Raw genomic sequence first — 17,458 nt, 5'->3', positions numbered from 1 at the left:
TTTTGCAGTAATGTCCCCTTTTCTGTGTACTAACCACACAATATTTGTTTTTTTAAAAATATTTTGGAAAAGGGTGTGTCATAGGTGTGGAAGTGATACTCAGCTAGTACAATTGCAATAGTGCATGCTAACTGAATAAATCAGACTTAAGGTGGGAGCACTTAGCACCTCCTAAATAGGAGGCGGTAATTGCCCTCGCATTAATTTTTTGTAGATACCATGTGGTAATAGACAAATTAGCAAGAAACTTGCAAAAAATTAAAACTGACAAAATGTCAGTACTAGAGCTGCGTAAAATCTGGGCTTAGAGCATGGAAAAGTCCCACATTGCAATGCACTAAGCCCAGACTTCACCACTTTAGTAAAAGTACCCCTTAAACGTGGCACAGGGTCACTGTTTACCTGGTTTCACTCCAGTGTGGATTCTTTCGTGAATTCTGAGTTTGTCCTTCCGACTGAAGCTTTTACCACATTTACATTTAAATAATTTCTCTCCAATGTGGATTCTTTTGTGAATTCTGAAGTACCATTTTTGATTGAAGCTTTTATCACATTCAGAACATATATATGGTTAACTCCAGTGTGGATTCTTTCATGAATTCTCAATTTGTCTTTCCGACTGAAGCTTTTACCACAGTCACATTTATATAGTTTCTCTCCAGTGTGTGTTCTTTCATGAATCATGAGTCTACATTTTTGAGTGAATCTTTTATCACATTCAGAACATTTAATGGTTTCTCTCCTGTGTGGCTTCTTTCATGATATCTTAGGCAAAATTTGATATGGAAACATTTATCACACTCAGAACATTTAAAAGGTTTTTCTCCAGTGTGCATTCTTTCGTAAATTCTGAGTTCCCCTTTTAAATTGAAGCTTTTACCATATTCAGAACATTTTTATGGTTTCACTCTAGTGTGGATTCTTTCATGAATTCTGAGCTTCTTTTTTTGATTGAAACTTTTACCACAATCTACTACTACTACTATTTAACATTTCTAAAGCGCTACAAAGTGTACGCAGCGCTGTACAATCACAGAAGAAAGACAGTCCCTGCTCAAAGAGCTTACAATCTAATAGACAAAAAGTAAAGCAAGCAAACCAAATTAATATGTAAGGAAGAGTAAAGGAGAAGAAGCTATAAGCTATAGGATGTAATTCTGAGGCCAGGTGTTCTCTGCAGCCTATCTGTGAGATGGTAAATGCTCTCAGACATGTATATGGTTTCTGTCCAGTGTGGATTCTTTCATGAATTCTGAGTCTGTGTTTCTGAGTGAAGCTTTTACCACAGCCACATCTATATAGTTTCTTTCCAGTGTGAATTCTTTCATGAATGCTAAGGTTCTTTTTTAGATTGAAGCTTTTACCACATTCAGAACATGTATATGGTTTCCCTCCAGTGTGGATTCTTTCATGAATTCTGAGTTTGTTTTCCCAAAAGAAGATTTTACCACATTCAAAACATTTATATAGGTCTTCTACAGTGTAGATTCTTTCATGAATTGTGAGTCCACGTTTTTGAGTAAAGCTTTTCTCCAAGGACAGCAGGCTGCTTGTTCTCACATGTGGGTGACGTCCACGGCAGCCCCTCCGATTGGAGATCTTCAGTAGCAACAGCGTTTGCTAGCCCTCGCGTGCGCATACACAGTGCGCATGCACAACCATCTGCCCGCCCGAACGTAAGCGTGTTTGCCAGTCTTCTTTTTCCACGGCTCAGGACGGCTGTTATTCGGTCAGTCTGTGCCTCATGGAGACCCCTCGCGTCTTTTCGCAGCGTTCTTCCGTTTGGAAGTGTCCAGAAAGTCTTCCGTCGTTATCGTCTTGTTTAAAAAAAACCCTTTATTTCTAGTGTTTTTCCCGCTAAGTTTCCTTTCGTCGTCGGAAGCGGCCTTTTTGGCCGCCCGTCCGGGTTTTTTCCTTCTTTTGGTGCCCAGTTGTCATCATCGCGAATTTTGATTTCGCCGGCATGATTTTTCCGCCCATGTCCTCGAAGCCTCCCAGCGGCTTCAAGAAGTGCACCCAGTGCAGCCGGACTATCTCGCTCACTGATAGGCACGTTTCGTGTCTTCAGTGTCTGGGGGCCGGGCATTGTCCCCAGGGCTCTAATCTCTGTCTTCTGCTGAAGAAAAGAACTCAAGCGGCAAGATTGGCTCAGTGGAACCTTTTGTTCGGAGCCTCGTCCGGTGCTTTGACGTCTGCGGTACTGAGATCATCGTCCGGTGCGTTGATGTCTGCGGTACCAAGGTCATCATCCGGTGCTTCGACGTCTGCGGTACCGAGGTCATCAGTGGTATTGATGTCGTCGGAGGGTGCATCGTCTTTGGGAGTGCAGGTGAGGGCTGTCCACTTCCCTGCTGATAGCGGTGAGCCCTCAAGTAGGTCTCCGCCTGCCACGAGGGCTCCTGCGGTACAGGACCCCCGGGATCAACCTAGTTCAGACCCGGTCCCGAGGAAACATTTGGATTCGACGTCTTCCTGTTCGGTACCGGGAGGTACCGGTGATGTACTTCGTGCGAAGGCAAAGAAGCATTGTCACCGGTCACCTTCCAGATGCGGTACCGAGAGCTCTGGGTCGCTGAGGGAACCGGCACCCACTAAGCGTCGACGCCGGGAGGACTGCTCGCCCTCCATACAAGAGGTGTCGATGTGCTCTACTGTGGACAGCCCGGTACCGCCTCCACGTCCCGGACAGATTCTGAGCTCGTCGCCGGTACCAGACTCCTTGCCTTCCTCGCAGTCGCTCTGAACAAGAGCCTCCGGGCCATTCTTCCAGGGATCCTGGAAGAGCTGTTACGCCCTTCCGCTCCGGTACCGGGGGTGCTTGCGCCGCCGGTGCCATTGAGTGAGGCGGCGGCTAGTCCCTCGCCCGTGGTGAGGTCCCCGGTCCCGGTACCGCTTGCGGTACCTGCCTCAGCAGCCTCTCAGGCTGACTCCTCAGCGACATCGATGGAGGGAGCTTCATCGCTGCCAGTGCGGGAATCTTCTTCTCGACGTACCCACCGTGACCATGTTTCCACGGAGTCGAGGTGGGCACGGCTTTGGACTGCAGTTCACGAACTAGTGTCCGATACCGATGGTGAGGCCTCGTGGGAAGCAGAGGAGGACACTAGATATTTCTCTGACGAGGAGTCTGGCGGTCTTCCCTCTGATCCTACTCCCTCTCCTGAGAGACAGCTTTCTGCCCCTGAGAGTCTGTCTTTCGCGGCCTTTGTCCTGGAAATGTCTATGGCCATTCCCTTCCCTGTGGTTACGGAGGATGAGCCAAAGGCCGAGATGTTTGAGCTTTTGGACTATCCTTCGCCACCTAAGGAATCGTCCACTGTACCCATGCATCATGACCTTAAAAAGACATTGCTGGCGAACTGGGCGAAGCCGTTAACTACTCTCCATATTCCCAAAAAGGTGGAATCTCAGTATCGGATCCATGGGGACCCAGAGTTAATGCGGACTCAGCTGCCTCACGACTCTGGTGTAGTGGATCTGGCCCTTAAGAAGGCCAAGAGTTCTAGGGAGTATGCCTCGGCACCCACAGGCCATGACTCTAAAACTTTGGATACTTTTGGGCGGAAGGCCTACCATTCTGCAATGCTCATTTCCAAAATTCAATCATACCAGCGCTACACGAGCGTTCATATGCAGAATAATGTGCGGCAGTTGGCGGACTTGGTGAAGAAGCTCCTGTCTGAGCAAGCCAAGCCTTTTCAGCAGGTGGTCAGGCAGCTGAAGGCGTGTCGTAAATTCCTGGCCAGGGGTGTTTATGATACTTTTGATGTTGCGTCCAGGGCCGCTGCTCAAGATGTGGTGATGCGCAGACTCTCATGGCTGCGTGCCTCTGACCTGGAGAATAGGATCTAGCAGCGGACTGCGGATGCTCCTTGCCGGGGGGATAATATTTTTGGAGAAAGGGTCAACAGGTGGTAGAGCAACTCCACCAGCGGGACACCGCTTTCGACAAATTCTCCCACTGGACGCCTTCAGCCTCTAACTCAGCTGGTAGACGTTTTTATGGGGGACGGAGGACTGTTCCCTATTCTAAGCGTTGTACAATCCTCCTTCTCGCCAGCCTGCAGCCCAGGCTAAGCCCCAGTGCGCTCATTCCCGTCAACAGCATGCGCCTCAACAGGCGCCACTAGCTCCCCAGCAAAAGCAGGAGACGGGCTTTTGACTGGCTCCAGCAGAGCATAGCCGAAGTCACAGTGTCCGTGTCGGACGATCTGCCAGTCGGGGGGAGGTTAAAATTTTTTCACCAAAGGTGGCCTCTTGTGACCTCCGACCAGTGGGTTCTCCAAATAGTCTGGCTAGGATACTCCCTCAATTTGGCTTCCACATCTCCAAATTGCTCACCGGGAGCTCAGGCCTTCAGCTTCCGCCATAGGCAGGGACTTGCAGAGGAACTCTCCGCCCTTCTCAGCGCCAATGCGGTCGAGCCCGTGCCACCGGGGCAGGAAGGGCTGGGATTCTATTCCAGGTACTTTCTTGTGGAAAAGAAAACAGGGGGGATGTGTCCCATCCTAGACCTAAGGGCCCTGAACAAATATCTGGTTCGAGAGAAGTTCAGGATGCTTTCCCTGGGCACCCTTCTTCCCATGATTCAGGCAAACGATTGGCTATGCTCTCTGGACTTGAAGGATGCTTACACTCATATCCCGATACTGCCAGCTCACAGGCAGTATCTGCGATTCCGTCTGGGAACACGACACTTTCAGTATTGTGTGCTATCCTTTGGTCTTGCCTCTGCGCCCAGGGTGTTTACAAAATGCCTGGCTGTCGTAGCGGCGTCCCTACGCAGACTGGGAGTGCACGTGTTCCCTTATCTCGATGATTGGCTGGTGAAGAACACCTCCAAGGCAGGAGCTCTACAGTCCATGCAGATGACTATTCGACTCCTGGAGCTATTAGGGTTTGTGATCAATTATCCAAAGTCCCACCTTCTTCCAGTTCAGAAACTAGTATTCATAGGAGCTCTGCTGGACTCTCAGACGGCTCATGCCTACCTCCCGAAAGCAAGGGCCGACACTCTTCTGTCTCTCGTTTCCTGGGTGCGAGCGTCTCAGCAGATCACAGCTCGGCAGATGTTGAGATTGTTCGGCCACATAGCCTCCACAGTGCATGTGACTCCCATGGTCCGTCTCCACATGAGATCCGCTCAATGGACCCTAGCTTCTCAGTGGTACCAAGCTGCTGGGGACCTAGAGGATGTAGTCCTGCTGTCCACAACTTTTCTCCAATCCCTGCATTGGTGGACAATTCGGTCCAATTTGACTCTGGGACGTCCCTTCCAAATTCCTCAGCCACAAAAGGTGCTGACGACGGACGCGTCTCTCTGGGGGTGCGGAGCTCATGTCAATGGGCTTCACACCCATTGGACTGCAAGCGAGCATTGGCTTTCTATCTGTTTGTTTCTTTTGATCCCAACAGAAGGGGAGTGGCTGTTGGGAAACGCACCTTATCCAATTGGCTAGCAGATTGCATTTCCTTCACTTACGCCCAGGCTGGGCTGACTCTTGAGGGTCATGTCACGGCTCATAGTGTTCGAGCCATGGTGTAGCATGACATAAGTTTAATTCTCAGAGTTATTGGTTTTGCTGGATCAGATCCAAATCATATAAATTATACAGCTGCAAAGACTTTACTTCCCCCCTCTCCTCTGGAAAACTACTAGCTGGGTGGTTACCTCAGCCCATCAACACCTATCCAAAGAATCAATCACAGAGACTACAGTAACAAAAGACAGTGAAACTCCACCTATTACTCAGACTCAGAAGCCCATCTACCAGACAAAAGAAGCTCAATTACCCTCAGACAATGGACCAGCAGATGTTCCTTTCAAAAGACAGCTATCTCAGAGACTGCAGTAACAAAAGACTACACCTTCACCTATTTTCAGACAAAGACTAAGCCCATCTAAGCTCAATCACTCTCAGACAATGGACATCACTAGCAGATGTCCAGGCAGGAAGTCTTGTGATGTCATTGAGCATGTGACCTGTTGCCATGCTCCATCTCAAAGCCAGATGCCCAGAATTCAGCTACACAGGAGCTTTCTAATTGGACCAAGGGCAACCACCTGACGATAAATGCCCAGTTCAGACACTTTAAAAGCAGGGGCTCTTTCTTTAGAAAGTTAGTTCTTCTTCCTGGCTGTTCCTGATGCTCGTGCTCCTGTCCTAGTCGCTGCTGCCCTGAAGTGATTAAATCTAAAAGCAAGCTAGAATCCTGACTTCTCAAGCTGGACATCACATCCACCTAAAAGAAACTGCTTTAAGCTCATCAGACAGCAAATCTACAAAGAAACTTCCTGTTCCAGCAAGGATCTCCTGCATCACTTTCCATAGCAGCCTCCATCAATGTGAGTTATCCAGTTTCATTTACAATCAAACCTGTTATTTTGTAGCACACTTCCATTGGTAAAAGATCCTCTCTAAAATTGCCTCTCTATTGTAAACTTGTTACCGTGCCTGTATTAGAAATAAACATTTTCTTTTTAAAGTTAACTATCTGGCCTTTATATTGGGAAAAGCACATGTCCTCACATGTGCAAGCTCCGAATGCTTTAAGCACATGTTCCTAAACGTACAATGCAGGTTAATATAATTAATTCAAATTTAGTGTATTTACTTCCCTTTTTCCTTACCTTATAGGTAATTGGGGAATAATAAAACAGAATAGAATCAAAATATAAATACAGCACATGTTGTGACCACATGCTCTCAGCAATCCCCTCTATTCTTAAACATCATTTTGGAACTGTAACATTTCCTGTAACAATGGCAGCGTCAGTGGCTCACTTGAAGTCAGCCACTATTGAAGAGATCTGCAAGGCTGCAACATGGTCATCTGTCCACACATTCACATCTCATTACTGCCTACAACAGGATACCTGACGCGACAGTCAGTTCGGGCAGTCGGTGCTGCAGAATCTGTTCGGGGTTTAGAATCCAACTCCACCCCCCTAGGCCCAATTTTATTCTGTTCCAGGCTGCACTCTCAGTTAGTTGGATACGTTTTAGGTCAATCTCAGTTATGTCCTCGCCGTTGCGAGGTCCAATTGACCCATGTTTGTTGTTTTGAGTGAACCTGGGGGCTAGGGATACCCCACATGTGAGAACAAGCAGCCTGCTTGTCCTCGGAGAAAGCGAAAGCTACATACCTGTAGAAGGTATTCTCTGAGGACAGCAGGCTGATTGTTCTCACCAACCCGCCCGCCTCCCCTTTGGAGTTGTGTCTTCCCTTGTCTTTGCTATTTACTGGACAGGTGAACACGCTCGCGTTCGGGTGGGAAAACGGTCACGCATGCACACGCGAGGGCTAGCAAACGCTGTTGCTAGTGAAGATCTCTGATCGGAGGGGCTGCCGTGGACGTCACCCACATGTGAGAACAATCAGCCTGCTGTCCTCGGAGAATACCTTCTACAGGTATGTAGCTTTCGCTTTATCACATATAGAACATTTATATGGTTTCTCTCCAGTGTGGATTCTTTCATGAATTGCGAGTCTACATTTTTGAGTGAAACTTTTATCACATTTAGGACATTTATATGGTTTCTCTCCAGTGTGGATTCTTTCATGAACTGTGACGTTACCTTTATTAGTGAACCTTTTATCACATTCTGAACATTTAAAAGGTTTTTCTCCTGTGTGGATTCTTTCATGAATTCTGAGATTATTTTTTTGACTGAAACTTTTATCACATTCAGAACATTTAAAAAGTTTTTCTCCAATGTGGATTCTTTCATGAATTCTGAGTTTGTTTTTTTTGATTGAAGCTTTTATTGCATACTAAACATTTAAATAGCTCCGTTCTCTTGAGGTTCATTTTATGCACTTGTTCCTTGCTAATATTGATTAATTTATGTCTTCTCAGTTCAAATATCTCACTGAAGGTTTTATCAGGTAAAGAAGATTTTGATGGTTTTTGTCCTTTATGAATTTTCAGATGAATTGTAATATGTGATTTATATGTAAAACTTTTTTCACATTCAGTATAGTGGAATAGCTTGGGTTGTCTGTAAATGTTTTTTTGTCCTGCGAGGTTGGGTTTCCCTGTGAACATTTCCTTACATGCAGTGCTCTGAAACAGTCTCTCCCTACCAATTCTCTGATTTTGTCTAAGATTTAGACAGTTCATGGAATTTCTCTCTTGTTCAATACACACATTGGATCTCCCTCCTTTTTGGGCATTTTCTTTCATGCTAGGTGGTCTTAGGCTACTAATACCTCCCACACAATAAGATGAAGGAACTGGGCTTTTCCTGGAGAGGTCTTTGTGTTTCCATTCCTCCCTTTGCTGCCCATCGCACACTCTCATTCTCTTACTGTTGTTCCCAAATCCATCATCTGTTGGATAAAAATGACAGTGCACATAAATTATACAGCTATCGAGTAAGACATATGTAGGAAAATATTCCCATAAGGATTCTTTATTTTTAAAATGTCCATTCTACTCTATCATATATTTCTATGTGGAGTAAAACAAAACATACATACCTTGTTATAAAAATAACAAACTTACCCATTTACAAAGCTGTGAGCATTGTAAACAGGGGGGATTAGAACAACAACAAAATTACACTATCAATATATGTTTCATCAAAAGCTGTATGTTCACCATCAAATACAGATCTAAGCTGTAAATGCCTCTGTATACAAAATAGTTTTAATTTGTATCCTGAAAGAACAGTAATTCTCTTATCCATGCTAAGAGTGCTCACCATAGGAAATAATATTTTATAAGTCTAAAAGAGATGACACTGTTTCAGACTTGGTAGCTGTAGCCTTCTTAAAGTCTCTGAATGAAGTGAACGATTCAGAAAGCATGGATTTGGAAGAGTTGTAAAATAAAGAAGAATATCACCTATTAAAGTTCTATGAACTAAACAAAGAATTTTAAACTTTAGTCTTTGGTAGATGGGAAGCCAATGTAACAAAGACAAGACTGGACAAATATGCTCAGTACAAGATGTATTAGTCAAGTCTTGAAGCCATATTTTGACCTGCTTGTAATGCGTTCATCATAGTACGCGGAAGGCCCAAGAATAAAGAATTACAATAATTAAGGTGCACTAAAATAAACGCCTGAAGAACTATTAGAAAATCAGAAGATATAAGAATCAACTCAAGCTTATGACATAGCTTCAATCAAAAGTATGATGATGAAATTAAACTCTTTAAAAACAGTCTCAAAGAGAGAGAGAGAGATGAGTCAAACAACACCTAATGTTTTAATCTGATTCTTTAATGGAGTTCACAAATTATTAAAATTTCAGTCTTAGAAAGATTTAACAATAAATGATTTTGTCACACTTGAAGCAAGTGAGCCCTTAGGCAGTGGTTGAGTTTGCACTACCCAACTGGCCCGAAACCTAGGTAGGCCCCAACCGGCAGCAGGCAAGATTCACCACATTGGAGCCAAGATCCAGGGGTTGCTCTTAGAAGAGACCTTGGGGGCTGGCCTGATGGAACCAGGACCAGGAAATGACCCTAAAGAGGGGCCTTTGGGGCTGACCTGATGAAGTCAGGGCCAGGGAGAAGCAGGAATCACAAAGACGCAAACAGACACAGGTAGGAACAAGATGCAGACACGGCCAGGAACGAGGCTGGCACAGGGTAGGCTAGGAACAGGGCTGATGATGGACAACAAGAACACGGCTGGAGACCACAGGACCAAGGCTGTCAACAGTAATTTGCAAAACCATGAAAGCGTTTTAAGGCTCATCAACCCAAGGGGTGAGGCCATTCATGGATGGTGAATAATTTCCTGCGATCCATCTTTAGACCCTAATCCGATATGATGTAACCTAAGAAAGGCAACTCATTCTGTTCAAATATGAACTTCTCCAGTTTTGCATAATGATGATGCTCACAGAGCTGTTGCAGGACCTGTTTAACTTGTTCCCAGTGTTGCACAAGTGACCTGGAGTATATCAGGATATCATTATTATTATTATTAGCACTTGTAAAGCGCTACCAGACGCACACAGCGCTGAACACCTGACATAAAGAGACAGTCCCTGCTCCAAAGAGCTTACAATCTAAATAATACAGACAGACAAGACAGTGGAGCTAGACGTATAGGTTCAGGAAGTCTATTCCAGGCATAAGGTGCTGCAAGAGAAAAGGAACGAAGCCTAGAGTTAGCAGTAGGGGAGAAGGGGGACGAGAAGAGAGATTTGTCCAGTGAGCGGAGTTCACGGGGAGGAATGTAGGGAGAGCTGAGAGTGGAGAGGTAATGGGGGGCTGCAGAGTGGATGCATTTAAAGGTCAGTAAGAGAAGTTTAAACTGTATGCGGACGCGGACAGGGAGCCAGTGAAGTGACTTGAGGAGTGGGCTAGTGTGGGTATAAGGATTCTGGCGGAAAATAAGTCGTGCCGCAGAATTCTGAACAGATTTCTAGGTAAAACTAGCACACAACATTGTAACAGATGCCAGAAGATATAATTCAAGAAATTTTGGAAGACTGCCGCCTGAATGGCATAACCAAGTATTCATGATGGAGAATACATTGGCATAGGCCATATAAGCCCGAGACTGGACATCTAAGATATTCATGTCAGCAGTGGCTATCGGAATGGTAGGCTTAACCAAATCCAAACAGTGTTGGTGGCAGGCATTGCTCCAGGCAGTAATTTTGCTGTTCTCCCAGTCTATTACCAGATTATGTTTCTGGGGCCATGGTAAATCCAGAATAATTGGATGTACTGATGTCTGGAAGAAATAGAAGATGATAGCCTCTCTATGGAGGATCCCTATTCTCAGGCATTGGGGTGTCGTTCTAGTCTTGAGGTGCCCCTGGATGCTCCCATACACCAATGAAACCAGAATGGCTTTGGTTGAATCCTGGGTGGGAATCTTGTAATGACGGACAAGGGCCTTATCAATAAAATTCCCTCTTGCTCCAGAGTCAATGAAAGCCTCAGTGCTCTTGATACGGCAGTGCGGTGACTAGTAAATGAGTGAGGGGAATCCTGGAAGATGGACCTAGTACTGTTTCCCCAGCCAGGGCTAGGCCCGAGAGTTTTCCAACTTTTTTGAACATTTAAGAGCACAGTAGAGACACGTGTTTAAAGTACTGCGTTTTTGCTTCTCCTGTTCTGAAACAGGAGAATGGTCCACCTGCATAGGTTCCCCGGGATTTCTCCGAAGCCTCCCTGTTAGGAGGATGAATGGCTTGCTGGAAGTTGGGTGCCAGGTGGACCATCTAAGGGAAGATTGTCGTTCCCAGGTTCATTCTTGAACTCAGATATCCATCCGGTTACAAAGACAAATGAGGTGATCTAAAGTAGAAGGGAGATCATTTCCTGCCAACTCATCTTTAATTTGGGGTACAAACCCTTGCTAGAAGACCACCACAAATAATGAGTTTTGTAATTTCAATTTAGCTCTGAGGCCAAAGTGCGGAAGTAGATGGTGTAACTCCCAAGGGTTTGTGACCCTTGTTTCAAACTAAGGAGTTCAGAAGCTGTGAAAGATGCCCTCCCAGGTTCTTTGAAGACTCTCCAAATTGCTCAAGGAAGCTGTTGAGATTGTTGAGCACTGGGTCGTTCCATTCCAAGAGTGGAGAAGCACAAGCAAGAGCTTGGCCCGTCAGCAGGGAAATGATGTAGGTCACACGGGCTCTATCCAAATAGAAGGCCTTTGCCTCTAGTTCGAAAATAATCAAACATTGGTTGATGAACCCTCTACAGGTTTTGAGACTCCTGTCATACCTGGGCGGAGCCGCCAGGCAAATACCTGATGAGGTAGGAGCCACAGCCATAACCATGCCTGGACTGGCTGAAGGCATAACTGGATATGGAACAGAAGGGGTTGAGATCTGAGGAGACGCTGACAACTATAGTTAGTCTGTATGAGTAGTTAGATCCTGAAGTGAACCAGACAACTGCTGAACCTGAAAAGCCAATTGCTGGAACAGCTGCAGGGCAGGTGACTCACTCAAGCTCAAGGCCTTTGCAATCTGTCACGCTTAAAGTAAGTAAGACTTTAGGCCGCAGTTGAGTTTGCACTACCCACTCGGCTCTAAGGCTAGCTAGGCCCCAAATGGCAGCAGCCGAGACTCACCTCGGTGGAGCCGAGACCCAGGGGTGGCTCTTAGGAGAGCCCTTGGGGTCTGGCCTGAAGGGTGTGGACCAGGGGAGGACCTTTACAAGGGCCCTTGGGGGCTGGCCTGACAGAGTCAGGACCAAGGAATGGCCCTTACGAGGACCCTTGGGGCTGGCTTGACGAAGTCAGGACCAGGAACAAGCAGAAACTACAAAGATACAAACAGACTCAGGCAGGAACAAGAAAGAGGCTTTTACAGGGTAGGCTAAGGAACAGGGCTGGTGATGGACAACAGGAACACGGCAAGAGAACTGGACCAGGGCAGAAGACCACAGGAACACGGCTGAAAACAACTGGAACACGGCTGGAGAAGTACCCAAGACACGGCTGGAAGACCCATTGCAAAGGCATCAGTAGGAAGTCAGGAACCTCCTTTTATATCTTTAGGCAGGAAGTGATGACTACTGTAAATGCCTTGGATTTCCCTGCTGCTGGCCCTTTAAAGGATAGTGTGCTGCACATGTGTGCGCCTAAGGGAGCCAATGCCAGTCGGCAGCAAGGTCTCACATGCGGGATTGAGCTGCACTACCGGCGGGATGCTCCAGCACGCCAGAGAAGCTGTGCTGGTGGTCCAGGAGGCAGAAGAGAGCAACAGGAGCCAACCCTGGGCCCAGGTGAATTGGGATGACTGCGGTCATGACATGCTTATTTGAAAAGCCAATCTTGGACCATATACAGACAATGTTTTACCTTTAAAAAGGGAAAGGGAAATGGGACTTGATATACCGCCTTTCTGTGGTATTTTGCAACTACATTCAAAGTGGTTTACATATATACAGGTACTTATTTTGTGCTTGGGGCAGTGAAGGGTTAAGTGACTTGCCCACAGTCACAAGGAGCTGCAGTGGGAATAAGTTCCCCAGGATCAAAGCCCACTGCACTAACCGCTAGGCTACTCCTCCACTAGCAACATTCCATGTAGAAGCCTGCCCTTGCAGATCAGCAATGCGGCCGCGCAGGCTTCTGTTTCTGTGAGTCTGACGTCCTGCACATACGTGCAGGACATCAGACTCACAGAAACAGAAGCCTGCGCAGCTGAGTTGCTGATCTGCAAGGGCAGGCTTCTACATGGAATGTTGCTAGTGGAATAGCAACATTAACATTCCATGTAGAATCTCAAATAGTAGCAACAGGATCGCAAATAGTAGGAACATTCCATCTGGAATCTCAATAGTAGCAACACTCCATGTAGAATCTACAAATAGTTTCAACATTCCATGTACAATCTCAAATAGGGAAAGGGAAATGGGACTTGATTTACTGCCTTTCTGTGGTATTTTGCAACTACATTCAAAGCGGTTTACATATATACAGGTACTTATTTTGTACCTGGGGCAATGGAGGGTTAAGTGACTTGCCCACAGTCACAAGGCACATTCAAGGTTCTTTATAAGCAGAAAGAAAATCAGAATGTCATCTGCATTCAATCCGTAGGATACATGTAGCTCTTTCAGCAGCACTCAAAGTGGCTGCATGTAAACATTAAATACTGCTGCAGATAAACTGAACCCTATTGAACATCTATAGTTCACAACCTCGAAACTGCTTAAAAAAAACAACCCATTTGTTGTATTTGTTCAAACTAATAAGATTTAAACCAAGACAGTACAAGCCCTCATATATATATTTAATTGTATCAAATGCAGCTGTGATGTCTAAAGAAATAATTAGGGCCATGTTTCAACATGAAATATGCCTGCTTCAGGGGTCTATTAAGAAAGCACGAACATAGCAAAATACATATGAAAACAAAATATAAAATTCATCACAATGCAAAACAGAAATGCAGTGAATTAATTTAAAAAGTAAAAATATACATGCCATACTTATAACTGACATATGAAGCCTAAACATGTGAAAGTGAAATGTGACAAACGAACAGAATTAATGTGATGTTCCATAATGGTACATGCTAAGTAAGCCAAATGTTTTATGGTAATAAAAAGGAATACTTCTTATGCTGTAGAAAAGTGACTGTGCAAAAAGTGATTACATGAGACATTGTAGAATTACCTCAAAAACATGCATCTTACCAGTGAAATCAAATCTGATTACAAATAAGAAGCTAAGAGCTCATATATTTCTTTTAAGCCCTTAAAAAAATAAAACATATAAATGAGAAATAATCAGGGAGGCAAGAGCTGTGGCAAAAGTACAGAAGAAAATATAACATGCACATGTGCAATCATTCAGAAATACAAAGGAACATGCATTCTAGGAGACTGCTTAAACATTATACATGCTACCATTATGTGCTGAAGGATGATAACATTCTAAAATCACCAGTCATCGAGGACAGATACTAAAAAATAGAAAGCTACCTTATAGGTGTAAAAATATGTACATGAACAACAGTATAAAACCAAAGTAAAATATACAGCAGGTTCATTAGCCTGAGGAACATAGACAAGTAATCAACAGCACAAGCAGCATAAATGAGTGATGCATGCGGGAAGGAGGAACCCGAATTACAGCTATGTTATGCAAGGTTCCGCGTTAGGAGTTATGGACCGAGAAAGGGATCTGGGAGTCATCGTGGATAGGACGTTGAAATCTTCAGCTCAATGTGCTGCGGCGGCTAAGAAGGCGAACAGAATGTTGAGTATTATTAGAAAAGGGATGGAAAACAAGCATGAGGATGTTATAATGCCGTTATATCGCTCCATGGTGCGACCGCACCTGGAGTATTGTGTTCAGTTCTGGTCGCCTCATCTCAAAAAAGATATAAAGGAATTGGAGAAGGTGCAGAGAAGGGCAACAAAAATGATAAAAGGGATGGGACAACTACCCTATGAGGAGAGGTTAAGATGGCTAGGACTCTTTAGCCTGGAGAGAAGGCGGCTGAGAGGTGCTATGATAGAGGTTTACAAAATAATGAGCGGAATAGAGCGGACAGATGTGAAGCGCTTGTTTACGCTTTCTAACAATAATAGAACCAGGGGACACAAGATGAAATTAGAATGTGGTAGATTTAAAACCAGGGGCGTATCTGCGTGGGGCCACAGGGGCCTGGGCCCCCGCAGATTTCGCCCCGGACCCCACTACCGCCGTCACCTACCCCCGAGGTCCGCTTCCTCCTGCCGGCGTTTTAAAATATTGCTTCAGCTGGCGGGGGACCCCAACCCCCCGCCAGCCCAGCCGCGGTCTTCTTTAACTTCTTCATCCTCGTCGTGCTGAAAGCTGCATGCATCCTTAGTTCCAGTTGGACGGAGTCTGACGTCGCAGCACGTGTTACAATCTGCCACCCTAACCAGACTCTGCATCAACAGATCCTCAGACCAGAAGGCAGAGTGATTCGTCCCTCCATAGCTGCATTAGATCCCCATACCATGGCCTCCTCGGCCAATCCAGAGCCTCCAAAACCCCTCATGGATTTCAATTCTCTGAATAGTCCAACCCATAAGGGACCAAGGGGGAAATATGCAGATGAGACCTGAGCTGGGCCACTCCTGTACCAGGGCATCCAGGTCCTCCAATTGTGGATCACTGTGCTGGCTGAAGAAATGGGGAGCCTTTGCATTGTGGAAAATTGCCATTAAATCCACGATTATATGATCCCACTTGGCTACAATGAGGTCAACGTGCCTTTGACCCAGATTACATTCTCCGGGATCCAGGACATTCTGGCTGAGAAAGTCTGCCTGAACATTCTCTACCTCTGCCACGTGCACAGCAGACAGGTCTGCTAGATGACGCTTTGCCGAGGTCACAATGGCCGCCTCCTGTGCCACTGGACAACTCTTGATGCTTCCTGATAATTCATGTATGCCACCACTGTAGCACTGTCCAATAGGACCTGTGTAAGCCACACCCCCTCTCCAGCGGTTTAAACCTGGGGAAAGTGAATCAGAGCACTCTGTATCAGTAGTCATGCCAGTTGACTCTGAATCATCCACAAGAGCAGGGTGAGAGATACAAAAAACTAATCTCCTTGCCCACCTTAAGAAGATGAGGAAGGAAAGCAAACTTAGTTCTTTTCCCAATTTAACTCAGTTCATTAATTTAACTCATTTCTTTAAATCTTTAAAGAATCAAACCTTCAACTTTGAATGGTAATATTGTTTTTTTTTTTTATATTTTTGAATCAAGGTAAGTAGTTAGCTATATTGAGTTTAGAATGCATTTTTCTTCCCTTAACAAATCTGTTTTTCCTTAACATGTAACTTTACATTTAACCTTTGTCTGTTCTGTATTTCAACAGGTCAATTATACTTTTCAGGCAGAAAACCCAAACAACAGATAAGTATCTTCTCTTTTAAGAACAACACATTCAACTATTTTATTTATTTCACTTTTCCTCAGAATCTGTCAAGAATTTGATTCTTTGTGTAACTCTTTTCTTTCAGTCCCCCTTCACTTCTGAAAGAGCACCATCTTCACTTCAGGTAAGTATTTTATTAACTTTCTCCTTTTCTTTATGCAAATTCAAATTAATAAAGTTTTCCTTTAGAATTGGCACTTATCTGTAACTGATCAGTTTATAGCCAATTAGAGCAGATTCTTTCTTGCGTGGGGGCCCTTGTAGAAGTCTTGGGTGTGGAATACTTCACAGCTTTCTTCTCCCTAAACCTCACTTATAAAGAAAATAAATTGGGAGGCAAAATCCCTAACTCCTTGTCCAAGAATTGTCTCCTCTCTGGTGACTTTTAATCAATTTTCAATACTGTGGCCACTTACTCTAATTAAAACAAAATAAGCTAAAGGATTTCTCACTTCAAAACCTATTTCTCACTGTTGTGTCCCTATTCTAAGGTACTGCAGAAGGCTCTTGCACTGCATTCAGACACCTCACCCAGTACCACATTCTATTTTCAAATGGTGATTCAACATTCCATCTTACAGATTCACTTAAATGCATAACATTACCCTATACCGATCACAGTACGCTATCACACAACTCCCCTTTCACCCAGACACAGCCTAAAGATTTTCTCTTCCAACTATCAAATTCACTCTCAGTCCTTCCCCTGTCACACTTCAAATCCTTCCACCTTTTGTTTCTGAAATTCTTAGTTTTTCTCATTTAATATAATTACCAATACAAATCACAGTCTCTCTCACCCTTACCAGTCACCCACAACCTGTGTCTCAACTGTTCTCTCCAGCATTTACACCTTTTCCAAACAAAACTTAAAACTGTTTTCTCTTTTTCTCTCAGACCACCACCAGTACGTCCTCTCACTCTTAGTGCTGCAGCTTTCTCCCCAACTCTCAACCTGATCAGCAAGCCGTTGCCAAGGCAACCAGGTCTCAGCTGTTGTCCTATAGTGATGTCACTATAGAACCCTCATTTTTTCCTCTGGAGGAGCCCAGTTAAGATTATTTTAACCCCTTAGGGTTACACCTGAATAGCCACACCTG

The 17,458-nt window shown here is 44.9% G+C and overlaps 1 pseudogene; it reads right to left on the bottom strand.

The window, feature by feature from the left end:
• Nucleotides 1-408: 408 nt before the first annotated feature.
• On the bottom strand, nucleotides 409-15,969 carry LOC115464299 (annotated as a pseudogene).
• Nucleotides 15,970-17,458: the final 1,489 nt, after the last annotated feature.

The sequence above is a fragment of the Microcaecilia unicolor genome, chromosome 3, assembly GCF_901765095.1.
Source record: "Microcaecilia unicolor chromosome 3, aMicUni1.1, whole genome shotgun sequence".
Lineage (NCBI taxonomy): Eukaryota > Metazoa > Chordata > Amphibia > Gymnophiona > Siphonopidae > Microcaecilia > Microcaecilia unicolor.
This window is presented reverse-complemented; position numbering and strand designations above follow the sequence as displayed.